Below are 26868 nucleotides of genomic sequence, written 5' to 3' on the forward strand. Positions count from 1 at the left end.
ATGAGTTTCTAGACTGAGCAAATTGGACCGTTATATCTAGCCATGTACTTGTTTTCAAAAATACCAATTATGATGACAACTTGGAGCTCCAGTAAAACGTGGAGTGTTTTTAAACTTGCTCAAGGCAAAGTTGTCCCATTTGTACACACTGGAAGGAGGCCACGCTGAACTGTATCCATCCATACCTGTTCCTTTCAAAGCTGTGCTCTAGTTGAAGCTGGGCTCAAGTGGTGCTCCCAGGAGGGAAGGCACCCGCCCTCTTCAATGTGAGGCAAGAACAGTTTTTCAGATCAGTCCTCGACAAGGATGATCCTGTGGTGCCACTGTCCCTGCCTGGGGGTAGGCACAGGACTGTGTCTCGTGGGTTGTGTCCACGGGGGCTGCGTCCTTAGAGACTGCGTCCCTGGGGTGTGTGTCCGTGGATGCTGCCTCAGCTCTGCGGGTAGGTTGTCCAGAAGGCCTTTCCACCATCTGCATAGACATGCCTGTGGGCGTGGGATGCTCTCTGTCTGCTTTGATATGCCCGATCCTCATCCTAGTCCCGTGAGGACAGGGCGGGTGATGGTGAGCGTAGCGAGCGCGGGTGCTGTTCGGGGCTCCGCTGTGAGCCTGGGGACCCTAGGGGGGGTCTGGCTGGGGCCCCTACCCTTTCAAGTCCCACAGTCTTGTCCAGTTTCTTATCTTGCAGCAGCTGTTGCCTCACTGGGGGAATAACAAAGAGTCAGAGTGAGGATTAAATGAAGCCTGAGCGTGCTCGGAGATGTCAGCTTAAAACAATGCTCAGCGAGTGGCCAGGACCACAGGGGCTCAGTGGGCAGTGGCCACCTGCTCCCTGCCCGTTCCTGTATCTTCCCTGAGGAGCTTGTGAGTGAGGGAACTTGACCTGCCCACAGCAGAAGCCTCGAGCGAGTTCAGCTTGCTGCCAGAACGTTTACAGGGAGCTTGGTGATGCTCGGCCTGGGCCAAGGGGCCCGATGGTCCTCGAGAGCCCAGGACATGTGTGAGCCGAGGGGCCTTTGGGGGCTGACCCCACTGGCTCCGAGTGTCTGAGCGAGTCCTGAGACGTGTCCTGTGGTGCCGTGAGGCTGGGGTTCAGAGGCATGGGGGGCAGGCTTCTGACCGCTCCCCGTGTGCTGGACTGAGCCCCTGGGAGCAGCGACCTTGCAGCCTCTCCAGCAGCTGCGGGGCCTCGCCATGAACTACCAGGCGGGAGGGAAGCGCTCCGGACCGGGCGCTCCTGGGTCAAGCCCTCAGCTGACCGGGGTCACCATTGCCCTCTGGGCGCTGGGCCCCAGGGAGAGGGTGTGCCTGGCGGCTCCTCGGAAGGCCGCTCTGCAGCAAAGAACGCGTCAGGAGCCTGGATACGAGTCCCCCAGGAAGGGAGGACTCTTCCTCGCAAGGCTCACGTCAGGGGAGCTTTGAGAGGCTTTCAGCAGCTTCGTCCTGTGCGTGGCTCCCTCCCGCTGGGGCCTGCCGCTGGGTGCCGGGTGTGGTAACTGCTGCCTATCTGACCGAACTCGACTGTTTTGGGTTCAGAGGCAACAGCAAAGCTTCAGCACCTCATTCACTCGGGGCAGCTCCCCTGTGGACCTGGGCTCGGTGAGGACGGCCAGCCCACTGCCCCAAGCCAAGAGTGGTGGGGGTGTCAGCCGCAGACTGACACAGACCCCTGCACTCTACACCAAGGTCTCCTGCCCAACCTCCCCCGGACGCACCGGGTCTATGCACTGGGCACCAGGACCGGCCTTTTCTCAACACTTTACCCACAGTTACTTCGCAGCTCGACGCTGCTGTTGGTCAAATGCCAAGCTGAAAGTGAGCCGGGCGCCCCCCGGGGCACAGGGTCCCCTCTGCGAGCTCCCCAGTCTGCGTGTCACTGGCGTGACTTTCCTGCCTGAGGAGAAGAGGTGTGTGTGTGTGCACATGCGTATGTGGTGTATGAGCATGAATTCGTGTCTACATGTTTGCCTGAGCACGGGTGCCTGCAAGTGCCCTGCACATGTGTGAACATGCGTGTGTGTGTACATGTGTGCAGGTGTGCATGTGGGTGGGTGTATGTATATGAAGAAGAATTAGAAGTGTGTGTGTGAGGTGTGATTGGAGGCACCTGATTGCTGGCCATTTTTTTGCATTGACCAGCCCATCAAGTCACTTAACCTACTACTTGGACATTAGTTCTGTCAACAGTTAAGCATAGGAATTGGACTGCATTATCCCAAAGAGAATTTTCAGCCTGAAAAGTCCGTGTTTCCGTCATGAATGCTCTGAAGCCTTCACAACCCCCGGTGGAGAGCGGACGAGCTGACCTTGGTGTCTGTGTCCTCGAAGCGCGCTCCGACCTGCCTTGTAGGTTTGTTCTGATCCTATGTCCGGGTGACACTGGTTTGGACTGCATTTCCTGGCTTCCTCCTAAAGCTGGGATGGGTTTTACCTCCAGTCGTGTGGCCCAAGGGCTGCGGTATCAGCAAGAGCATGGGCGAGCCGAGTAGGAGGAGGGCCCCAGGAGCAGGCTGCAGGGGGAGGGCAGTGCCCACTGCTGAGGCCGCCGTGACTGCCCTGGGGGAGGGTGGGTGCCCAGCGCCCAGGCCCCCGGCTGCCCGGTGCGCACTCAGCCCTGACTTCCATCTGCCAAGATGGGACGCTGTCCTCCATCGACTGAGGGCTTCTCATGAGCTGGGGGCACTGATGGGGGCCGTCTGTGGGGCAAGCCGACATCTGGTTCCACCTTCTGGGTGGTGGGGTTGCAGGTATCTGCAGCCTCATCTCGGCTCCCTTTGGGGGAAACCGGGATGGAGCTGTGCTCTCGGTGGATTTGGGGGGCACCAAGGACATCAACAGGTGTGGGGCTCAGGTGCGGCGGGCTCACGGGGCGCGGCGGGCGCCGTGGCCAGGCGGCACAGAGGGACCCAAGCTGGACTGCGCTTCGGTCGTTGCCTGGCTGTGCGTTTCCTCCTTTGCCGGGAGCGGGGCTTGAGACGAGGTGGTTATGTGTCCTTCCAGCCTGCGGTGCTTTGGAAGGAGGAGCAGAGCTAGACTCAGCAGAGCCTGGGGCCGGAGGGGCGGCTGGGAAGTGACCAGTGCTCGTGGGTTGACTGACCAGGAATCAGACGATGAGGGGATCCTCTTGGTCCTGACAGTGAACTGAGTGGATCACCATTCTCAGCTGCCTTGAAGGAGTTCTGATGTGTTTGAGATCCTCTTTGTGAATTTCGATTCTGCAGTCCCGGGTAATCGAAGGGAACGACAGAAGCCCCTGGGGCCACAGGACGGCTCTGGACGAGCCCTGGGGTCCCTGGCATGGACGGCAGACAGAGGGGCCCGCAGCCTCCAGGGTTCGTGAGCTCAGGCACTGTCCTGAGAGTGGTTTTGGAGGTGCGCAGGCTGAAGTCCCAGCTCAGTGCAGGGCCTCTAGCAAGAGCAGCTGCACAGCCCTCCTGGGCACACGGGGCCCTCCTCCTCTGCGAGCCCAGCTCTCCGGGCCCTGGGGGACAGGGAGGCCGTGCCGTCTGCCGAGACTCACAGCCCACGAGGCCCAATGCTCTACAATCATTTTCAAGCCTCTGTGTCACTTGGTCATCCCATCCCTATGCTGACGGGGACCCTGAGGCCAAGAGGCTGAAACACATCTCCACGCAGCCACATGCCTGGGGCGGGGGCGCAGCCTGGCCTCTGACCCCACACCCCCTCCTTCACACGTGCCCCGCTTCCTGGAGGACAGTCTGTTACCAAAGCTTAATCTCTGCTTCAATAAAGGGAGATTTAAGTTTCTGAAGAGGAGAAGAGGGTTAGCCCTGTTGGAACCATCCCAAGCGATAAAAGCCACTTCTTGTGGGGGGGCTGGCACTCATCACAGAAAAAGAGCCTTGGCAGCTGAGCCAGTGGAGGGGGGGCCTGTCCCTGATCAGTTTGCACTTCCCTCCCTCCCACCCCCTGGGTCTCACCGCCGACCTCCTGGGCTCTGTGGCCGAGCCACCAGCGGCGTCTGACACCCGGCTCGCCAGCCTGCCCCGTGTCCTGGGAACATAGGGTCTCGTATGGGGTACCCCACCCCTCGCCCAGGTGCCCACGCTGCGTATAAGCAGAAACGAAGGCTGCAAGGTGGGAATAAATAGTTTCCACAGAGAAAAAGTCAAGTAGCCAAAAAAGACAGAGTTTACTATTCTTAACATGTAACATGTCGTGGCTAATTAACGAGAAAAAGACAAACAGCCCAATTGTAAAATGGGCAAAGGGCATGAGCACAGCACCCGGGTTAAAACATCCGTAGCCCGCTTGCACCCGGAGGTGAACGGAAGCGCAGCCTGGCTGGACGACACGCTGGGCGAGGGCCCCCCGGCCTGAGTCCTGGGTCACTGATGTTTGGCTCCACGATCTTCGGCACGTGAGACTTGCTGAGACCTGGTCATTCTCTGTGAAACAGGGGCAGGAGGTACCCGCCTGCAGGCTGTCCTGAGGTTGGAAGAGTTGATTCTGTGAGGAGCTGAGCGAGCGCCTGGTATGCACACTCTGACGTCTCTGCCAGCGGCGCAGGGCTGCTGATAACGAAGCACGTTCATGAGTTCACACCTCGCCGATATCACACACGTGATGGAAACAGCAGGGAAATGCTATTTGTTGCCTATTGGAGTGGAGCAAAGGTGGAAGCGTTGCTAACAACCCCCGAAGGTGAGGTGTGGGAAACCAGTCCTGGGCCGGTGGGACCCAGCAGCCCACCTCCACTGGGCGATTTGGCCGTTTGCCCTCACACTGGAAATGCGGACAGGCCCTGACTCAGTCTTCTCCTAGAAATTAACCCGGGGAAGTTCTGGGACGAGGGCACAGTGAAGAATGTGTCAGGATGCTTATCCTGCCATTGTTTGTAGGAGCAACAATTCAGAAGCAATTATGAATGGATCATCAGTTCAGTTCAGTTTAGTTCAGCCACTCAGTTGTGTCCGACTCTGCGACCCCATGAACCGCAGCACGCCAGGTTGCCCTGTCCATCACCAGCTCCTGGAGTCCACCCAAACCCATGTCCATCAAGTCGGTGATGCCATCCAACCATCTCATCCTCTGTCGTCCCCTTCTCCTCCTGCCCTCAATCTTTCCCAGTATCAGGGTCTTTTCCAATGTGTCAGCTCTCTGCATCAGGTGGCCAAAGTATTGGAGTTTCAGCTTCAACATCAGTCCTTCCAATGAATACCCAGGACTGATCTCCTTTAGAATGGACTGGTTGGATCTCCTTGCAGTCCAAGGGACTCTCAAGAGTCTTCTCCAACACCACAGTTCAAAAGCATTGCTTCTTCTGCGTTCAGCTTTCTTTATAGTCCAACTCTCAGATCCATATATGACTACTGGAAAAACCATAGCCTTGACTAGATGGACCTTTGTTGGCAAAGTAATGTCTCTGCTTTTGAATATGCTGTCTAGGTTGGTCATAACTTTTCTTCCAAGGAATAAGCGTCTTTTAATTTCATGGCTGCAATCACCATCTGCAGTGATTTTGGAGCCCAAAAAAATAAAGTCTGACAGTTTCCACTGTTTCCCCATCTATTTCCCATGAAGTGATGGGACCAGATGCCATGATCTTTGTTTTCTGAATGTTGAACTGTAAACCAACTTTTTCACTCTCCACTTTCTCTTTCATCAAGAGGCTTTTTAGTTCCCCTTCACTTTCTGCCATAAGGGTGGTGTCATCTGCATATCTGAGGTTATTGATATTTCTCCCAGCAATCTTGATTCCAGCTTGTGCTTCCTCCAGGACAGCATTTCTCGTGATGTACTCTGCATATAAGTTAAATAAGCAGGGTGACAATATACAGCCTTGATGTACTCCATTTCCTATTTGGAACCAGTCTGTTGTTCCATGTCCAGTTCTAACTGTTGCTTCCTGACCTGCATACAGGTTTCTCAAGAAGCAGATCAGGTGGTCTGGTATGCTCATCTCTTTGAGAATTTTCCACGGTTTATTGTGATTCACACAGTCAAAGGCTTTGGCACAGTCAATAAAGCAGAAATAGATGTTTTACTGGAACTCTCTTGCTTTTTCCGTGATCCAGCGGATGTTGGCAATTTGATCTCTGGTTCCTCTGCCTTTTCTAAAAGCAGCTTGAACATCTGTAAGTTCACAGTTCACATATTGCTGAAGCCTGGCTTGGAGAATTTTGAGCATTACTTTACTGGTGTGTGAGATGAGTGCAATTGTGTGGTAGTGTGAGCATTCTTTGGCATTGCCTTTCTTTGGGATTGGAATGAAAACTGACCTTTTCCAGTCCTGTGGCCACTGCTGAGTTTTCCAGATTTGTTGGCACATTGAGTGCAGCACTTTCACAGCATCATCTATGGATCATAGTTGGATCAAATCAGCATGTTTTATACCCTAGATGTCCACGGTGTGTACACCTGTGTAAACTGTATCTCAATAAAAAAAACTCAGGAGCCTTTTAAACACCCCTAAGTGAGACTGATCAGTAACTCGCACTTCATCCATACAAGGGTGTCCTTCCTGACCACATAGCAGCACGGTGCAGTGTCCCAGCCTGCAGCAGCGGTCACGGGTGAGGCTCCCTGACGGCGACGGTAAAGAGAGACGCGTCTGTCCAGGGCCTCCGTTTGTCTGCACCACCTATCAGTTCAATTAAAGGGAAAAGTTTAGAAAGAGGCACTAGCTTTGAAACACCTACATTCCCTTCTTCTTGGGAACTAGGTTTATGATTTGGCTCTTGTGTGCCTATTATCTTTTAACCAGAAAAAAGGAAACAAATGCGCTTTTTGGTCCTTTAACAGCTTACACTGTACGCAGAGACCTGTGTGTTGACTTGGCTCCAAGTGTACACTGACTTGGAGCTGTGGTCCAAGAACACATCATCCTAGTGCTCTTCCTTTTCTTCTTTCCTTGTTTGCCATCCAGGAGTGTTTCTTCATTCTTCAGTCTGTGACTCAGCAGCAAGACATGAGAGCCAGTGTTTTGCAAGAGTCTCCGTGCAGTGGCGGGTACCCCGGCCCTGGCGCCAGAGCCAGGCGGGCACGGAGCGTCGCCACCCGCCTGCCCGGGGAGGACGCAGCCCCAAGGGGTGGGGCGAGCCGGAGCCAGCCGGTCAATGCCGGACGCCGGGCCGGGGCCTCGGGCAGCACCGCGACGCATAGGGCTCCTCTGTTTGTGTGGCTGAGACTCACTGCAGCAAAGGGTCCCTGAGGTGTCCGCCGGACTGTGTCACCCAGCTGTTCCCTAGGGAACTGGGGGGACGTGCCCCGGTGGCTCCTAAGCCACCCTGGTACGCGTCTCTTTCCCTCTTGGCTTGAGCTTCCCACCGTCCACCAGGCTTTCACAGACTTTCACAACGCCCCAGTCTGCCTTGTTCTGCGCCATGTACAGTGTTTAGCAACTCTTGCTCCATCCGCCCTGCCCAGAATCCTGGGGAGCAGGCAGAGCGGGAATCACCATCATCAGTTTGCAAATGAGGAAGGAGCTCAAAGACTTCTGAGGCTTGGCTGGGCACCCACAGCACGGCCAGGCCTGGCGCTGGGTCCTCTGTCCCCACTGGTTTCCTTTCTCACTGAGTCTCCAGCTCTGCAGAAAGCCATTGCCCTTGTCCTCTGTGGACCGAGAGCTGACCTTCAGTTTTCCAACTGAGACACTTGGTTTAAACTGTGGACCTGCACGGGTGCACACATTGGTGCGCACGCACACACACACACACACACACACACACACACACGACTGAAACAAAAGTTTTAAAAAGCGAAACTTAACCTTTCTCCCCTGTGCACGAATGACTCAGACGTTTTCTAGTCTTTTCATTCCATTCTTTCTCCAAAAGAAAAAGGAAGGGAAAGTTTGCCCCTGACGTGGTGACTTGACTTCATGACCCCAGCAAGGCAGGGTGTGTGCCCCGTGTGCCCCTCTGGAGGGTGGGCTCCCGGGTGGGGGTCTGGAGGGGAGAGGCGGAGCGCCTGTCTCTGCAGAATGGAGCGAGGGGCCGGCAGGGTGGGTGCAGACAGAGACAGGCCGGTGTGGACGGAGCGGCTCAAGGGCCCGAAGGGCAGCTTCGGCCTCTGCCTCTTGTCTTTCTCCGGTGGGGGATGGGCCGTGTTGCCTGGGGGCCCTGAGGTTCTGTCTCCTTCCCCGTTCGGGGTCAGGCGGCCTCTTGGGAAGGACGCTCAGCTCTCCCCACTCACCCCTGGTCAGGATTGTTATGACCATGCCACCAGCCGCTGAGGGTTCCCAGGTGACTGGGCATGGGCTCCCTGGGGCCGCAGGGGGCTTTCGGCAGACCTCAGGCTGGGGTTCCAGTGAGCTACTCCCCTGCAGCGGCCTGACAGCCGCAGCCTTGGGGCACAGCCTGCATCCGGGCTCTTCACTTTCGTAGGTGGGAGATCGTTGCCTCACATTTCACAGACGCAGAGATCAGCGTCCGTCCAAAGCCTGGAAAGGGCTGTGGACCCAGAGGATCCTAAAGGCTGAAGTCAAAGAAGATGGTGCTGAAGAGGGAATTCTCAGGGGAAGTTCTTCCTTGCGGCCCACTCTTCTGTAGACGACCCGGTGAAGCACAGAGTCTGCTGTGTCTGACCTCACAGGATTAGCCCTCTTCTCTTCTTTGTGCCTGCGGACGCGCTTATTCTCTCGTGTCGCATCTAACTCTGCAACCCGTGCACTGGAGCACATCAGGCTTCCCTGTCCTTCTCTGTCTCCCAGAATTTGCTGAAACTCATGTCCACTGAGTTGATGATGCCATCCAACCATCTCATCCTCTGTTGCCCCCTTCTCCTGTTGCCCCCAATCTTTCCCAGTGTCAGGGTCTTTTATAATGAGTCAGGTCTTCCCATCACATGGCCAAAGTATTGAAGCTTTAACTTCAGCTTCAGTCCTTCCAGTGAATATTCAGGGTTGATTCCCTTTAGGATTGACTGGTTTGATCTCCTTGCAGTCCAAAGGACTCTCAAGAGTCTTCTCCAGCACCACAGCTTGAAAGCATCAATTCTTCAGTGCTTAGTCTTCTTTATGGGCCAACTCTCACGTCCATTGTTGCCTGAATCCATTAGAAAATGAGATGAGTTACCAGTGATAGAAAATTCAAATTAATGGTGACTCAAACACAAAATGCTTGAAGTGCCCCTGAAAAGTTGGAAGATGGGCTGTGGTCAGGCCAGGGTTGGCATGGCTATTCCACTGGGTTCTCAGAGGCCCAGGCTCCGTCTCCCCACTCCCTAGACTGCATCACCCACAGTGGATGCTGGTGCTCCTGCCATCACATCCACATTCCAGCCAGCAGGAAGGAGAAAGCGGCAAGGAAGGAGGCCTCTCTTCTCTGTAGGCAACATTTTCCAAGAGGTACATGTGCAACTCTGCTTGAATTTCCTTGACCGGAAAGCACTGTTGTGGCCACACCCGGATACAGGAGACGGGAAGTGTGGTCCTCACTTGGGACAGTTGGGCATTGAGGGACTGGGCACCTGTGCAGGGGCCGGCATCAGCTCCTGCTACGGGGCTCCAGGGAGTCGATGTCTTAGCCGGAGGGGACTGGGAGGGTCCCATGTGAAACCCTTGGTGGTAGATTTCAGTAACCCGGGCTCTGCTTTGCAGAGCAGAAAATCGAGCTGCCTGGCTGGTGGGTGGAGTCCCTGGGCACTGGAGTCGATCTGAAAGGTGGGAGGAACAGGACTTCAGGCAGACAGCGTCTGGGGCACTGTCTTCAGTAGACCAGCGAAGGCTCTGGAGTGATTTTGAACTTGGACTCAAATGCCAGAGCTGCTGAGTGACCTTGGGAAAAGCGTTTGGTCTCCGGAAGCTTCCATGGTCTCGTCCCCTGGACACCTGACTTGTCTCGGCTCCTGGCAGCGTCCCCTGCTATAGGAGGCCCCTCTGACCCTGGCCTCACCTGGAAAGAAGGCAGCCATTGGCTCGTGGTTTTCAAGGTCCCTTCAAGCCCCCAGCTCTTCTGACCTTCATTTAGGGCCAGTCAGCCCAGCACTGTTGCATTAGGCTGTTTTTTTTTTGTTTTTTTTTTGTTTTTTTTAATGCTGACACAATTCGGTTATTTTTAAAACAGTTTCCATAAACAGAGAGAGAGCAAATGGCTTTCTACCTGCTTTTCAGGCATGAGTAAATACTGACAAACGCTTGCAGGTAAGTTTCCGTGATGGAACCAGTCACCCGGGTGACCATGCATCGCAGGCACACAGCGCACTCCAAGCCACACGCGTGTCCGGAGCGGGGCGGTCGGGACGCAGTGGGGGGCTGAGTCCGGCTTCCCCTGGACACCAGGACTTTCAGGAGAAAGTTGCTGCAGAAACATCTACAAGGTGTTTCCAAGAGCAGTTTAATCGTGACCGCCAGCCCCAGTCTTGCATCAGAGTCCCCAGCTGAGCTGGAGTCACATCAGGAGAAGCGCATCTGACGCTCTGCCCCACGGCCTCGACGCCGAGCCTCGGGGAGCGCGCCAGGGCAGGGAGCGTCTCGTTCTCACCCCCAGGCACCCCTTGGAGTCTTTATCGCCGGGCTCAGGGACCACGTGAGTTAAACCACCGCATCACCGCCTCCCTCCCCCAGCAATGCTGAGGGCCATGGCTGAGCTCCCCCACCCCTGGCGCCCCACACCACCCCAGGGCAGGTCTGGTCCCAGGGTTCCTGGGCACCCTGCATGACGGAGCTTCTCCTGGGATTTCTCAAGCAGGGTCTGCTTTGTCCCCGGAAGAGGGATGCTCGGGAACTCTCGTTCTGAAGAATGCATGAACCCGCGGGGACTGAGGCCCGCTTCTTCTCGCTGGTGTTGGGCAACCCAGAGTGGCTCCCTGTGCTCTCCCACCAGGCCCGGCTTGGAGAGAGGCCCTGGGACCGCGCTGCCTGGGGAGTAGCCGCGGGCCTCAGATGGCTTCCGGGCGGGGATCGAGGGCTGCGTGTTCATTTCCTGTCCCTGCACACATGCGTCTGGACAGCCACAGGTCTGGTCCGGACCCTCTGGGACTGAGCAGATGCAGACAAAGGTCAGCCTGTGTCAGCAGCAGGCCCGGGACCTGGGTTTTGTTTTGTGCAGAACGGGCAGCAGGCCCGGGACCTGGGTTTTGTTTTGTGCAGAACGGGCAGCCAGCACAGCCTTTGGATTAAGAGCAGGGAGCTGGGGGTGGTGTCCGGGAGGCAGGCTGAGACGGTGGCAGTGACCAGGGGAGTAAGGAAGAGGGGGACACAGAGGAGGGAATTCTGGGGTGACAACTGGGCTTCATGCCTGGAGGTCCACGTTCGCTAAACAACCAGGCCAGTAGCGGGTGCTTCAGCCCAGAGAACCGTACGTGGACAGCCTGCAGGGGGTCCGCGCCCCATCAGACCTGCCTGAAGCCCGCTCAGAGCCGAGCGCCCACAGCAGCGCCTCCTGGGCAGGGGCTCCAGGTGCTCACCCCCACTCTGTCGGGCTCACCTGGGTCCCAGGGCAGGGCCAGAGTGGAGGCGGGAGCACCTGTTCCTGCCTGGGGAGTTCATCCAGCATGAGATAGGTGCGGGGCCTGGAGCCGGGGTTCAGGAGGCCGTTTTGCCTCCAGGCCTGCGTTGCAGTGACCCCTGTGCTCAAGAGTGGACGGAGGCTACTCAGGGGCTGCCACGTGGACTCGGTTCGGGGTGAGGCGCAGGACCCCTGCGCGGGGTGGGGCCAGAGGCTGGGGAGCATCCAGGAGGGTGAGTGGGGGATGGCCGGGCTCCAGAGGCCAGGCCTGAGTCTGCGCGACCCTGGATGCGGCCAGGAGTGACCCGTGCAGCTTGCGGGTTTGATGGGGTGCTGGCGGGGCACCTCTGCTCTGGCCCCGTCCCTCTCCCCGACTCTGTCATAAATGGGTGTGGTGTGCGAGGCTCCTGGGGAGAATGACACCTGTAAATGCCTCAGAAAGCTCTAAGTGACGTCTGAGAACAATCCCTGCGCCCAGTCAAGGGATTCCAAGGCCGGTGCCTGTGAGCGTGGCTGGCTCCTCACCCCCAGTGAGCCGAGTGTGGCATGACCAGCTCGAGGGACACTACGTATCCAGGGACAGATTTTCCAAAAGTGCAAAATGGAATGTGTGGAGAAGCAGGGCGGTTGTTTCCTGAGAGTTTGTCCTGAACAGCTGGGAACAGCACCCCACTCCCGCTCCCGAGGGGGCTGTTCCTTCTGTCTATTGCTCCTTCTGCAAGCAGGGCAGCTCACTGTAGGGATTCTCAGACTGAGGAGGGGCAGGAGGTGATTCGAGTTGCTGTTATCTTCCTGTTTGACAGAAAAAACGGAGGCAGGGCGTCTGGGGACCTGCCAGGGTCGCAGGCTCTGGCGGAGCAGCCGCGTGATACCCGCACGGCTCAGGCTCTCTGCCGTCTACTCCACATCCAGCCACTCTCAGCTCGCCTGCCGCCCTGCTGCGCTCGCCTGCCGCCCTGCCGCCCTGCCGCCACCCTCTGGCTGGACTTGGGCCCAGGTGCCCAGGGGTCCCGCCTTCACAGAGCGCCTGTCCCAGGGGAGTGAGTGACTGACCAGCACCCACACTACGAAGGGACTGCACCACCAGTGGGCAGGAGGCTGGGAGCCCAGTGGGGACTTGGGGCAGGAAGCTCGCCCTGACCAGCTGTCTTGCAAAGGTCACTGCCAGGGTCACTCAGGCACGTGGGGAGCATTCTAGAGAATGTACATTGACGATTCTAGGACAAGCTGTACAGTTTAGAAGGACTGTTTCTTTCTGCTTCATTTTTCTCTCATTGACATGCCTGACAAGTTCGCCCCAAAACACTCGGCCCCACTGACACATTTTTTATTTTAAAAAAATGTTTATTTTATGGATATTTTATTCTTGTATTCAGTTTTCCCTTAACATATTTTGTTTTTTAAAATAAGAAAGGGAACAAGAAAAAAAGCAAAAGATTATCTTAATCCTACTGCTCTAACACAAATTTGCAGTTCTCTTAAATACCAAAAAACTGTACAAAACACAAAAAATGGAAACCCGAAACTAGGCAATCTTAACCATTCTCTTGACAACCAGTGAAAATAAAATTCTATGAACAGATCCCCCCAGGAGCCAGAATTTCCAGTTTGTTCACGGGACTTTCCAGGAGCTGGGCACTGCCTCTTGCACTGAGTAAATAGCAGATGATAAAGAGTAGAAAGAGTTCCTCTTTCCTGGTTGAGCGACCAAGTAACACAGAAGAAATCATTTCTGTTTAGAAAGAAAATAAAAGAAAGTGTCGTTTTATGGGCAAAGAGTGAAGTACCGTCACCCCGTGCTGAGGTCCCTGTGAATCCCACACCCGTTCTGGGGCCTCTGCCTCCAGATCGCCCATCCTCCAGGCTGCAGGACGGTGTCCACGCAGAGAGCATCTCTTGGTCCTTGGGGCCCTCCCAGAGCCAGGAGCTGGAGGTGCCAGGGCACAGGGGCCAGAGCCCACGGAGTCCCTAAGCATCTGCCCGGGGCTCGGACGCAGGGGGTCTGGTCTGTTTCTGAGCGTCCTCACCCGCGGCGACTGTTGTTCCAAACCGACATCCATACAAACAGCCCTCTCCAGCCCAGCTCAGCTTCGCCTTCAGGAGCCGGGGCTCTGTGGTCACCGTGGGCCAGGGGATGGTGCAGGCCTGCCCCACGACGTGACCTGCCGGTGCCCAGCTCCGGCTTCTTCCGGCCAGTGGTGGAGGGTAGGGGGGCTGATCTCAAAGCCCCTTGTGGCTGTGAGCTGGGGTGGGGCTTTCCTTCTCTGGGGACACCCTGGTTCTGCCACCATCTGCTGTTTTACTTGAAGTCTGTCTCAGGGCCTGGGTTTGGTGAGGGTTCACCGTCATGTCTGGGTCTGCAGACCTATTCCACTTAGACGGCGGAGCAGGTGGCACTCTGGGTGATGACCACAGGCTGGACGCTGGCATTGACATCCTGGCTGCGGCACCCAGACAGTGTGTGACCTGTCCGAGGTTCTCAACCTCTCCGAGCCTCATGGCAAGTTTTGTTTCAGTTCAGGGGAAACCTGGCCCCCATGGCTTCAGAACGTTCCTCCCTTGAAGCGACTCTGAGGGCTGTGCGGCTGAGTTCTGAGAAACCCTGGTGGGGTCTGCAGGCATCCACGGGGATTTCTCATAGCTGTTAGCACCTGCTGACACTCTTGGTGTGGGGCCGTCACAGGGCAGGGTGTTTCCGGCTGTTTCAGGCTGTTTCGGGCTGTTTTGGGATGTTTCAGGCTATTTCAGAGTGTTTTTCGATGTTTCAGGGTGTTTCAGAATGTTTCAGGATGTTTTGGAGTGTTTCAGGTGGTTTTTCAGGGTGTTTAAGGATGTTTCAGGATGTTTCAACATGTTTCAGGATGTTTCAGGGTGATTCAGGATGTTTTGGGGTGTTTCAGGCTGTTTTGGGGTGTTTCAGGATGTTTTGGGATATTTCCAGGTGTTTCAGCATGTTTCAGGATGTTTCAGGGTGTTTCAGGCTGTTTTGGGGTGTTTCAGGATGTTTTGGGATATTTCCGGGTGTTTCAGCATGTTTCAGGATGTTTCAGTGTGTTTCAGGCTGTTTCAGGGTGTTTCAGGCTGTTTCAGGGTGTTTCTGGCTGTTTCGGGGTGTTTCAAGCTGTTTCAGGATGTTTCAGGCTCCCAGGAGGCTCCGGGCTCCAGCCTTGAATCCAGTCCTGCTGCCCGTCACCTATATGGAGGAAGCCCCCCCGCCCAGCCTGTCTCCCTGGTGACCCGCCCAGAGTGATGAGACCCCACGATCTGTCTTGTGATCACAAGGGAATCTAACATCACAGAGAAGAGAGGAGGACCCCGAACCCCGGGGGCTCGAGGCTCATAGAACTCAGGGTGCCTCTTGAATGAAAGGGTGTGAGGCTGCCATGCTGAACGTCTCTCGGGTTCTCTGGATGAGGTGCTGCAGCTGCCCCAGGTCACAGAGCAGCTCGGGAAGTGAGGACCCTAGCCCGGCGCCCAGGCCTGGGCGCTTCCCCATGGAGCCGTTCCGGAGTTTGCTCCCAGCAGCCACTCCTGACTCACCCCGCATGACTTCCTGGCTGAGCCCTGTGGAGCCACCGGCCCATCCCTGCTCCCCACGGTCTGCTTATGCAACGCTCCCCTCCCTCCTGGAAGCCAGGCTGCAGGGCCAGCGGCCTCATCCCGCCGCTTCACAGCTCCGTGGTCTCAGGCGTCCCCACCAATCGAGACCACAGCTCGCTTCATCCTACCCCAGTGCCATCAGGAGGACTATCTGAGGGCCCAGAAAGCTGCGGTTCTGTCAGACCCGGTCCACACGGAGGCTTCCCGTCTCACAGGCTCTGAGTCTGTCTCACCGTCAGCATTTCAGGGGCCCCTGCCTGCTTCCGGTGCCTTTGCTCTATTTCTATTATCAAATCATACAGTCTTTGCAAAACAGATCAGACTTTTGGCCTCTGCCTCCTTTCCTCACTAGTACACTCCAAAGTCTTATAAATATATTTATTAACTTACTCGTATTTGTGATAACAAGGTTTTGTTGGTTGCCGCAAATATTCGCAGGTTTATCTCCACTGTTTTCTAATTATGTTTGAACTTTAAGCTATAAATTGCATGGGCTGTCTTGTGTCTCCCACCCATAAACTGCAGGTAGCTTGTTGAGCAGAGTGCTAGAGAGGTGTCTGGGCGTTTCATGAGGACTGAGCCTGCGGGCCGTGTGGGCTTGCTGGCTGGCCGGACACACAGGGTCAGGCCTTCCTGGCTGTCGTCCCGTCTAGAGCACTGCTAGCAGAAGAAAGAAGAAACCGACTCTATGAGAATTTGATGCTAGTTTTTCGAACACATGGCCTTGGAGAAATTCCGTCCCAGCACATTTCACAGTGAAGCCTGGTGTGTGCACTGGAGTTGCCTCTCCAGCCGGGCGAACTCGCCACACCTGCCGTGCAGCCTGCCCGCCCTCTGTTTGTTCCTCCAGCCGGCTATCAGTGCCTCTTATTTTTAATTACAAGAATGTCCTCTTCTCCGTAAATACCTAGTCTTGAGAGAGTTTGATATTCGTTTAGTTTTTCTCTTTTGAGGTAAACTTTATGTCCTTAGTTGCTCAGTCGTGTCTGACCCTTTGTGACCCCGTGGACTGTAGCCAACCACGCACCTCTGTCCATGGGGTTCTCCAGGCAAGAACACTGCAGTGGGTTGCCATGCCCTCCTCCAGGGGATCTTCCGGACCCAGGGATGGAACCCAGGTCTCCCGTATCGCAAGCAGGTTCTTTACCCTCTGAGTTACTCAAGTGAAATGCAAACCTCAAGGGTCACATCCTCTGGGTTTTGACCAGGGTGTTAGTGTGACCCAAACATATATCAAGATGTCGAACATGACCCCTGACCCCTAAAGCTCTGTGACGCTTATCAAGCCCCAGCCCCCACCCTCAGGTGAACTTGTCCTGTAGAATTTGAGACGGACACATGCACACAGCGTGCACTTTTTGTGCAAAGCCTTCTTTTATTTAGCAAATTCCCCTGAGGGTTCGTGTGTGCTGTTGGGCACGTGAGCAGTTCACGGCTTTCTGTGTCTGGACTGTAGTCCGTTGGAGGAGTCCACTGCAGGTAGCTTACACGTTCTCCGACGGATGGACACGTGGGCGGTTTTCACCTCTTGGCTACTGTAAGTAAAGCCATTACAGATATTCTTATGGAGATCTTTGCAGAAATGCGTTTTCATTTTCTTGGGCAAACGCCTGGTGCCTGCGTCACATGCAGCTGTAATGTTTGGTTTTTAAGAAACTGCGAGATGTTTTCCCAAAGTAATTGTGCCGTTTTACATTGTGATTGCTTTACATCCTCACCAATATTAAGTCTTGTCAATACGTCTTTGTCTTAGGGAATTGTCTGACCTAGTGGCCCAGCAGTTAGGACTCTGTGCTTCCTTTGCTGAAGGTCCAGGTTCAATCCCTCGTTGGGGAAGTAAGGCCCCATAAGCCGCACAGCACAGCCAGAGAGAGAGAATCTTGGGCTCAGACCCGCTCCTTAGCGTGCAGTGGCACCTCACGGCAGCTTTCATTTTCAATTCCCTCATCGGGGGTAATGTTGAACAGTTTTCACGTTTCCCTTCTTTTGTTGAAATCTCTCACTTGCTTTTATTTTTATTGAGTTTTAGGAACTCTTTATAGAATGTGAATATTTGTTTTGCAAATAATTTCTCCCAGTCTGTTTCTTGCCTAATCATTATCTTAAAGGTATTTTTTAATGACCACCAGTGTAAAATTTTGATAAAGACTAGTCATTTTTTATTTTATGGTTATTGTTTTCCATATCTTGGCTGAAAAGTCCTTGGTTACCTGAAGTCACAAAGACACTCCTATGCGCTCCTTTCAAAGCTTCATGTTTTAGCTTCCACGTTTTAGTTCGTGACTCATCTCAAGCTAATCTGGTGGGCGGTATAAAGTAAGGAGCGCTGTGGATGCTCCTGCACAGATGTACCATTGGTTTGACCTGTTTTTCTACAGAATCTGAAGAGAAGGCCACATTTTCCACATCCACTTGTCTTCCTCAAAGGCCCACAGGCTACCCTTCTAGTTTCTGAATGGTATTATGATGAAGAGTTTCGTTATGTAGTAGATTGAGGTGCAGCATGCAGCATGCCAAGCTTGTTTGAAAACCATTGCAGTAACTCAGATCACAGACCACCACCCCAAATTAAATGCTACGGCACACCTACATAGTCCAGTTTCTGCCTGCTGACTTTTCTTAAGTCATCTTCAATGTTTTTAGCTGGTATCATTACTATTATTATGTAGAGCACTTTGTTTCACGACAGCATTACTCAGCTTTTGGATTTTATAGTCTAAACCAGAAATAAAGTTTTATTTCATGACTCATTTTATGTAAGTAAGCAAATCATTTTGTTGAGCAAGAGTGTTTCATCTCATGATGATGGCAAAGAATTTGGGGATTAACTAAATGATGGATGTAGAATTTAATAGGTTGTGACAGACTGAGGAATAATCTTTTAAATCTTTATGAATATGTTTATATACTGTGTTTTACTTAAATACTAAATAGTCAGTATCTTTGGACTCTTATTAAAATCTCCCATATATTTCAAAGAGTAAGAATTCATGATATGCATTATTGTTCACTCATTTCGGTTCTTTGATTTGTTTTTGATAATAGCCCATACTATAAATTCTTCAGAAGAATCTCTTTAGCCAACAGACAAAGCACCACACATCCATCACCCTTACCCTGCCTAGCAGGCTTTCCACAGATCAGAACATTTGGAATCTCCGTTCATTCTCTTAGGAGATCCTAGGGAGGCTTTTCTCATTAGCAGGGCAAGTACGTTCATTTGTATTTGTCTTTCCTTGATAGAGACATGGAGACCACAAATGTCTCTTTCCTTCAATCTAGAATCAGCTGTTTGGTGTATAATGAAACTTGACATGAGGTGAGTGCATCTTGGGCAGCAGGGACTAAAGTGTCTTTGTTGAAGAACTAAAGGGCATCAGGGTAGGACGGGCCCTTTGCGTGAACGACTTGAGGCCAGGACTCTCGGGTGCAGTAGAATTATCAGGTTGAAGTTGTGGGCCAAGGAATGCGTGTGTGCACGTGTGTGCGATTGTCTAGATCAATTAGGTAATGTATTAGCTACCCGATGCTGAATAACAATCACCCCAAACATAGCACCCTAAGACAACAAGCAGTTATTGTATCAATTTCTGTGGGCTGGGCCTGGGAGCACTCAGCAATTGGTTCCAGCTCAAGCCCCATCATCGCCAGCGCTGTGGTCATCCAGAGGTTCAGCAAAGGGCATGTCTGCCTCACATGGTCGTGAGTGGACCTGTGTCCTTGGTACCTGTTGGCTGGGATCTCAGTGCTTTGTCTTGAGATTGCCTGAGAATCCCCAGGATGGGCCACGGCTTCCCCGGAGCTGGTGATTCAGGTGAAAACCCAGAGTTCCTCCGTCACAGCCACGGTGTTCGACTGAAACACGGACCACGTGGTGCAGCCTGGGGGGTGGTACCCAAGGAGAGTCCCTCCTGCAGAACTGGGCACATTGCTGACTGTACCTGATACACAGATGTTTCTCTACTTCATTCGCTTTCAATACCAATTTTCTATCTGGTAGGACATCCATAATGTCACATCATCGAAACTGAATCATTATAGGTAGAATAATAAGGCCTTATTAATTTTTTGGGAAAAAAAATCTCCTTTTCTATATAACTCCTCACTCTGAGAAGATAAACATTTATGGATCACAGAAACGACTGTCCAGTGGGTCTTCAAAGCTCAAAGCAGAACACGGCAGTTGTTACTGACCCTTGTTTTAAAAATGAGAGAAGCTGCAGTGGCCAAGTGACTGGCCTGAATGTCACGTCCACGTCCGGGGGAGGGAAGAAGCGACCATCCCCATGTCCTGAGATGGGATCCCTCATGAGCCATCTTGGGAGGGACGCCGAGCGGCCGCCCACTCTGCAGTGAGCAGGTGAGGCTGAGTAAGGTGCCCGGGTGTAGCCTTGGAGGTCGCAGCGTGGGAAGTTGCACGCGGGGCTGAGGTTCAGTGCAGGACCTCAGGCTGGAGCCTTAGCCTTCCACCCCATTGCTGTCCCCACAGAGCCCAGGGCCCTGTTCCCACTGCATCCTCTTCGGGGCGCCTGGGATGGTGTCAGGACCTCACTGTGGTTCTCTGGGGGGCGTCTGGGATGGTGTCAGGACCTCACTCCGGTCCTCTGGGGGGGACACTCTGGGATGGTGTCAGGATCTCACTGCGGTCCTCTCTGGGGTGACACTCTGGGATGGGTGTCAGGACCTCACTGCAGTCCTCTGGGGGGGCACTCTGGGATGGTGTCAGGACCTCACTGTGGTCCTCTGGCGGGGGGGGGGGGGGACACTCTGGGATGGTGTCAGGACCTCACTCCGGTCCTCTGGGGGGGAGACACTCTGGGATGGTGTCAGAACCTCACTGCAGTCCTCTGGGGGGGACACTCTGGGATGGTGTCAGAACCTCACTGCAGTCCTCTGGGGGGGAGACACTCTGGGATGGTGTCAGAACCTCACTGCAGTCCTCTGGGGGGGGGGGGGACACTCTGGGATGGTGTCAGAACCTCACTGTGGTCCTCTGGGGGGGGGGACACTCTGGGATGGTGTCAGAACCTCACTGCGGTCCTCTGGGGGGGACACTCTGGGATGGGTGTCAGATCCTCACTGCTGTCCTCTGGGGGGCATCTGGGATGGTGTCAGATCCTCACTGCAGTCCTCTGGGGAGCACTCTGGGATGGTGTCAGATCCTCACTGCAGTCCTCTGGGGAGCACTCTGGGATGGTGTCAGAACCTCACTGCAGTCCTCTGGGGAGCACTCTGGGAGGGGAGCACTCTGGGATGGTGTCAGAACCTCACTGCAGTCCTCTGGGGAGCACTCTGGGATGGTGTCAGAACCTCACTTCGGTCCTCTGGGGGGGACACTCTGGGATGGGTGTCAGGACCTCACTGCAGTCCTCTGGGGGGCATCTGGGATGGGTGTCAGATCCTCACTGCAGTCCTCTGGGGGGCATCTGGGATGGTGTCAGATCCTCACTGCAGTCCTCTGGGGAGCACTCTGGGATGGTGTCAGAACCTCACTGCGGTCCTCTGGGGAGCACTCTGGGATGGTGTCAGGTCTTATGACATGTCAAGGTCATGTGTGTGAAGGGCGGATTGGTGCCTCATGTCTGACCCACGTCTCCGGACATCCAGCACCCTCATCCCCCCAGACACTCCCGCCCTTTGGGCTCCTGCCCTGGGCTGGCACTGGGCTGGCATTTGGATGTAGGACCTTGGGGTTGTGCAGGGGACAGAGTGCATGTGAGCTGAGAGCCGGAGGCAGGGGGTGCCATACGCGCCCAGAAGACTGGACCCCACCTTCCCCACTCACCCTCAACCCCCGCCCCCGCCACCCTGGACTGCAAGGACTCATGATGCTCAAGCAGAAGACTGAGCTGTGAGGTGGGAGGTGGTGACCCTCACTGCGTTAGCCTCTGTCACATCCTGGGTCCCACCCCTGAGGTCACCTGGGGAGCCATTCTTGGGTCATCCCTCCTCCAGGCGACATTCTCAGCTGCAGCAGAAACTGACTTGGGCCAATTTTGGAAGAAAAATAAGATATTAAAATGTGCTGACCTTCCAGGCAGCCTGAACAGTCCACCTTCCTATCTTGCAGAGCCGGGAAAGTCCTACGGTGACATCACGGACGGGGAGCAAGGTCACGACGCGACCGAGGCCACTCTCCAAGGGGACCAGCAGTGGCCAGCGCTGCAGACCAAGGGCCGCTCCTGCGCCTTGTGCTCGGCACAGCCAGCTCCTGAGCCACCGTCCCCCGCCTGTGGAGCCCGGGAGGCAAGGGTCAGCTTCCCTGAACGGCAGCCTCGCCCCCATCATGGCCGGCACAACCTAAACCGAGTAACGATGATGAGCCCGCGGGCAGCCCTGCCTGCAGCCCTGGCCCGCTCTCTCCCCGGTGAGTCTCCTTCCGGGAACCCTCCCACATCCATTGCCATCTTACACCTTCGGCTCAGTTTCACCCCAGAATGAACTGCAGTCATCACCCATCTGACTGGATGGTTTTGGAGAAGCAACTTTTGATGGAAAGTACCAAAACAGAGAAATCAGGGGTCGGGGGTTCCAAAGAAAACGCCGCAAGCTTTTACCAGAGCTGACCTGTCTGCTTTTTTTGTGTTAAAGATGCAACCATGTACTCTTCCCTCTGGGCTTGCTCATTCTAGGGCTCCATCCACCAACTTAGCACTGAGTCCACTGTGCGTGGCTCCAGGTTTGCCTGGCCCAGGGGGCAGTCCGTGGAGACTCTTTGAAAAGTGATCTAAGACATTCCTGCTTTAGCTCACCGTTTCCGTGAAGCCCACCCAGATTTCTCTGGCCACCCCTGTGTCAAGGTCAGCAGAGACCTCACTGTTTCCCAGGGATTTCCCTGCTGGAGGCTTGTTCTCTGCTCTAAAACACCAGGGTCCAGCACCTGCCTGGAGGAAGGAGGCCCAGGACCCTCGGGGCGCAGCAGTGAGGCTGTCTGACCTCAGTTCGGTCTTTAGCAACGACTTCTCAGAGGTGCTGACGTCTAAGGTACACCAGTCTGTCTGACCTTCACAAGAGTTCACCCCTCACCCCCGAGAAGAAAGGGCTCGGTTACACACCCGAGGAGTCAGGCAAAAATTCCTGAGTCAATGCTTACTTAAATGCAGCGAGCGCTTTGAAAGCAGTATGTTTGTTGTGTGTATGTGTCCAGGGCTGTATTTTAAAGCAAGTGTCTATCAATCTCGTGGCAACCTCAGCCTCAGGACATTGTTGAGCCAAAGAGCTCCGTGAGATTTTAGAAAGGATTAGCTGTGCCGGTGAATAGGACTAGGTTCTGTAATTACTCCCGAAGCCGTTCTCAGTGGGCAATTAGGGGATTAAGCCTACGATTTGATCAAATGTTCAGGCCTTTCACACCCTGGAGCGCACTCGCCAGGCCTCGGAATACCTCCATTTGTCCTAATACAACAGTCGTCCTTAAAGGAATCACTCAGCTAAGGGATTTACCACCAACAATTAAACTGAAGGCACCACAGCTCAGACAGCAAAACTTAATGATTTTTCTGTCTCCAACATCACAGAGAATTTCATCCCTCTCAGAATTTCACAATGGTACCTCGTCAGTCCTGTGTGGACAGCGCACCAGCCAGATCAAAGGCTGAGCCTCCACACACGAGTTTTATGTTCCATCTAAGTGATTCTTCTGTAAGAAAGCGGCATGACTAAAGGTTAATTGTAGAAGTACTAGGAATACTGCCGTGAACTTTATGAAGTCAGTGGGCAATGAATAAATGTCCTCTGAAGAGCAGCCTTCCTGCCTGTTAAGGAGTGAATCACTCACATTAGGGTCACAGCCTTCATTACACCCATTTCAGGCTGCCTGTCAAGAGTGCACCGTAGAGCTTGGCCTTTGCTGCGTCCTCTGCATGAGACAGTCTCCTTGAACAGAAGGAGACTCTGCAATGGTAGTTTAATGGCAGCAGTGCACGCATAGCCATCGTTTTCAGAGGCAGCGAGGGTCTCCATCCTTCCGGGTGTGGCCTTGCTTCTCTCTCAGGCTCCCTGGCCGTCTCCACTCTGTGCCCACAGATGCCTTACACTTCTGTGCAGTTTCTCACGCAGGCAAAGAGGCTTAGACTTTCTTTTGTGTAACTCAGTCTTTTATGTAACTTTACCACTAAATTTTTTATACAATGTTACAACTATTCATCTATGTCCTTGGTCAAGGGCAGGGAGGCGGGGGCTGGGGGCCATGAGTTTGTTCTCCAGAAAACACTGGTGAATATCTGGAGACGTTTTTTGTTGTCACAATTTGGGGGGCAGGGGTAGAGGTCGGGGTGCTGCAGAGCAGCTGCAACACAGGGCAGCCCCTGGATACAGGCCCAGCTGCTCCAAAGGCCAGCGGTGCTGAGGCTGAAGCCTGGACACTGGGGCCTTTCCTGCTAGATGGAGGGCCTGACACACGGGAGGCACGCAGATCTTCTCAGAGGAATGAGCGTCTACCGTAGATTCTGTCTCCTCTCCCAAGTCTGCAGCTGGAGCTGGGTTCATGGCAAGCGTGGAAACCGTTTACCTGCAGAGGTGGGTGGAAGACCCGCTCTCGCTCCCCACCGGGGGCCCAGCGTCCCCAGAGACCCCTGAACCTTCTCTGGTCCCCTGCCTAGCATCCTTCAGGGCAGCCCCAGCTGCAGATGAAAACATTCTTTTTTTTGCCCAGAACTGTTTTGCCTAGAAAAATCTTCTCCTTTCCAGCTCCACGGTTCACACGCAGGGAAGAAAGCAGGAAAGGACCGGGTGCAGAGCCGCTGAGCAGAGAGAGCAGGGGCCCTCCCTCGGCCCCGGGGGATGAAGTGTTTGGAGAAGCGTGGCTCTGGGCTCATCTGGAAAGTATGCATCTTGAAAGGCAGATGATGCAAAACACCCTGCTTGGTGCCCGCAACTGTCGCCTGGAGGCTCGGCTATTCCTGCCAAGAACCGGGTGACTCCAGGCTGGAAACGTTCAGGAACCCATTAGGTGGGCATCGGGCTGGGGGCTGGGGCCCAGCTCCAGGGTCACCGCAGCGTGGTTTCAGTCGAATGTCCCCCACCACACTCCCCTTTGGAGGATGTTTCATTGACCTCTGGTCTCACAGCCTCTGTTTCTCTCGCCCGACCTTTGAAAGAGCCAGCCACGATGGCCGTCCAGCCGATAAAGGTGTGAGACGGGCCGGTGGGCGGGGTGCTCCGTGTGTCCAAGTCTGCTTGATAAAGGCCTTTGTGGGTGTTGATCTGCCGCATCTGAAGTGTGATTTCAGACGAAACTCGAGGACGGGTGGACCCTGGTCAGAGAAGGCCGGAGCTGGGGTTCCCCGCCCCCAGGCCCCGTCTTCTGACAAAGCCCTCCTGGAAAGCTGCTCTTTCGGAGCAGGCCCAGGGCGCCACCTCCTAGATGCGGCTTTGGTGGGTCCTTTGCTCTCGGCTCTGAGAGTTGCCCCAAGTTGGACGAGACCAGCTCGCCCATCAATGGTTAACCTTGGCCAGTGGGCTTCCCAACAGACACTGTTTGCTCAAGACCCAGCCCTTCTGGTCGCTTCAAGGAAGTGGTGTGTGATTATGTTTGTATGTGCGAGTGGCTTTTCCTTTCTAAACACACAGATTTCAGGGTGATGGCATTGTCGTGTGGGGATCAGTGAGTCTGCCTGGGGCCAGGGCGCCTGCAGGAGGGGGGTCGGGCTGTGGGGGTGGTGGGCTCCTGGCCAGCCCGCGGCCCAGGCGGGCTGTTTGCCCAGGTCTGTGTGTTTGTCCCGCGTCACGGCCGGGTGGTGGTGAGCACCCTGCTCCACGCAGAATCTGCGAGGCCACGAGGGGGACACATCAGCCCTCTCTGGGAGCCCCGTGGCGGGCAGTCATCTGGCCTGATGGAGACCTGGGTGTCACGTTCCCGGCTTGTGCCTTTGTCCTAGAAGCTTCGCGGTGAGCCCGCGGGCCCCAGGGCAGCCGTGAGTCCCTGTGGGGGCTTCTGGAGCGGGGGTCGTACCGGCTCTGGGGAGGCCGGTCCTGCGTGGGGTCCGCTCTCATCTCTCCCAGGGCTCCTGTGGGTGCCGAGTAGGGGGAGGGGCACGGCCCCCAGGGGCCGGGGAGGGCAGAGGCTCTGGCTGGGTTGACCTGCCCCAGGGACGTTTGGACATCTTTTCGTCTGGTGGTGAGTCCTGGGGTGCTGTGCTGCTGGCCCTTCGCAGGCCGCTGGGCAGCATGTCCCCTGAGCGCAGGGCCCCTCCATGCCGGCTCACAGCCCCGGGCGTGAGGGGCACAGCTGAGACCCTGGGCCGTGGCCGTGAGGTGCTGTCCCAGAAGCCCCAGCCCCTCTCCTCCCGGGCTCTCCCCTCCCGGCGCGGCGCTAACCCGTGGTGTGTGGCAGCAGCCGCGGCGCCGTCTGCCCTGCGTCCACCGCACGGCCGGCTGGGGGAGTCAGAGCTCGCCTTGCCTTGTGGCGGCTCCCACCTGAGAGCGCCCAGCCCCTTGGAATCCCACACCCCAGGCAGTGCCCTTGCCCGCGTTCCTCTGGCACTTTCCGCCTGAGCCTGGCCCCGCAGACCCCGGGCGCCCCCAGTCTCCTGCTGTTGTTAGCTCGGTGACTGCGAGCCCACCAGGGTGGTGCCCGTCCCTGCTGCCTTCCCTCCTGCACGGCGCTGCTGCTCTGGCCCTGGGTCCCGGGGACCCTACCTGGAACCGCTCCCCCCAACCTCGCTGCTGTGGCCCGTGCTGCCAAGGTCACCCAAGGTCACTGGGGCTGGTCCCCTGCAAGGACCCCGCGGCACCCTGAGCCCCACCCCAGTCTGATTTCTTCAGCCTCAGCCAGTGTGCCCGTTCCCATGTGCGTTAAGTCAGGCCCCCTCCTGACCAGGGCTCCCCGTCCCCAGGACCCAGTCAAGTTCCCGCCCTGGCCCCAGCCCTGGGGCCCTGGGCCTGCTCCTCTGCGGACCAGCCCTCCTGCTCTCCCGCTGGGCCGGGCCTTGGACTTTTACCGCCATGTTCCTGCCTGGGATCTCCTCCCCCGGGACTTTCCACCTGCCGCTCACGTACCCCACGGCTTGTTCGCCTCACTTCCTCGGGCCCCAGGATGCCAGCCCCCACTCTGCCCTTCGAGCGCTTTGCTCTCTGCCTGGCCCCGAGCGCCCGACACCGCATGCTCTGGGTGCGCACGCCTGCTTCTCCTTCTGCCCTGTTAGAGTGCCAGGCCCGTGGGGCGGGGATTTCGTCTCTATTAGTCACAGTGCCTCCCGGGGGCCTGGAACAGCGAGGGGAACAGCGTGGGGAACAGCGTGGGTACTGCCTGGATGCCCGTGAGGTCCCCTCTCCTCGGACGGACACAGAGAGAGACCGGCCAGAGGCTTCGGCTCCCGCAGTCCTAGGGGCGGCCTGGCTGGAGGCTTTCCCCAGGGGTCGTATAAGCAGGTGGAGCTGGCTACTCAGGAAGTCCTCTTTCCTGAAATCCTCAGGAGGAGGGGAGCCAGGAGTGCGGCGAGCTGGCCTCAAGGTTGGGGGAGCCGCTCGTCGGACGCTCGTCGAATGCTCTGAGTGTCCTGCCGTCCTGGGCCACGGGCTGCGTCTTCGGTTTCCTCTCCCCTCACTCGGGGTTGACTCGCTCCCTCTCTGAAGTGCAGACGCCTCTGGGAGATGTAGCAGTTCTCCTAGACAGGCGTCAGGGGGCTCTTTTCTCTCTCAAGGTCTCGAGGGAAGTGAGACCATACTTACTCGGATGAGCTCACGCCAGAAATCGAGAGGTTTGAAACTTATCGCTATTTTCTCCAAAAGTGATTTGAGGCAAACAAGGGCAAACCCACAGTTATGATTATTGCTGTTATTGTTTATTGACTATTATTATTAACGAAATCTATGCCAACCTTCAGGGTAATTCCAAAATTCTGAGGACAAAGTCATC

The 26868-nt window shown here is 55.4% G+C and overlaps 1 long non-coding RNA gene across 1 annotated transcript in view; it reads left to right on the plus strand.

Annotated features, from left to right (window-relative positions):
* The first annotated feature begins 9981 nt into the window (after positions 1-9981).
* Positions 9982-26868, plus strand: part of LOC104969983 (uncharacterized) — a 35496-nt gene continuing 18609 nt past the window's right edge. The window contains exons 1-3 of the long non-coding RNA XR_009492618.1: positions 9982-10490; positions 21082-23528; positions 23700-23961. This is a non-coding gene — a long non-coding RNA (uncharacterized lncRNA). The remainder of the gene's footprint in view (positions 10491-21081; positions 23529-23699; positions 23962-26868) is intronic.

Source organism: Bos taurus, chromosome 23 (assembly GCF_002263795.3).
Source record: "Bos taurus isolate L1 Dominette 01449 registration number 42190680 breed Hereford chromosome 23, ARS-UCD2.0, whole genome shotgun sequence".
In the NCBI taxonomy this organism is placed as follows: Eukaryota; Metazoa; Chordata; class Mammalia; order Artiodactyla; family Bovidae; genus Bos; species Bos taurus.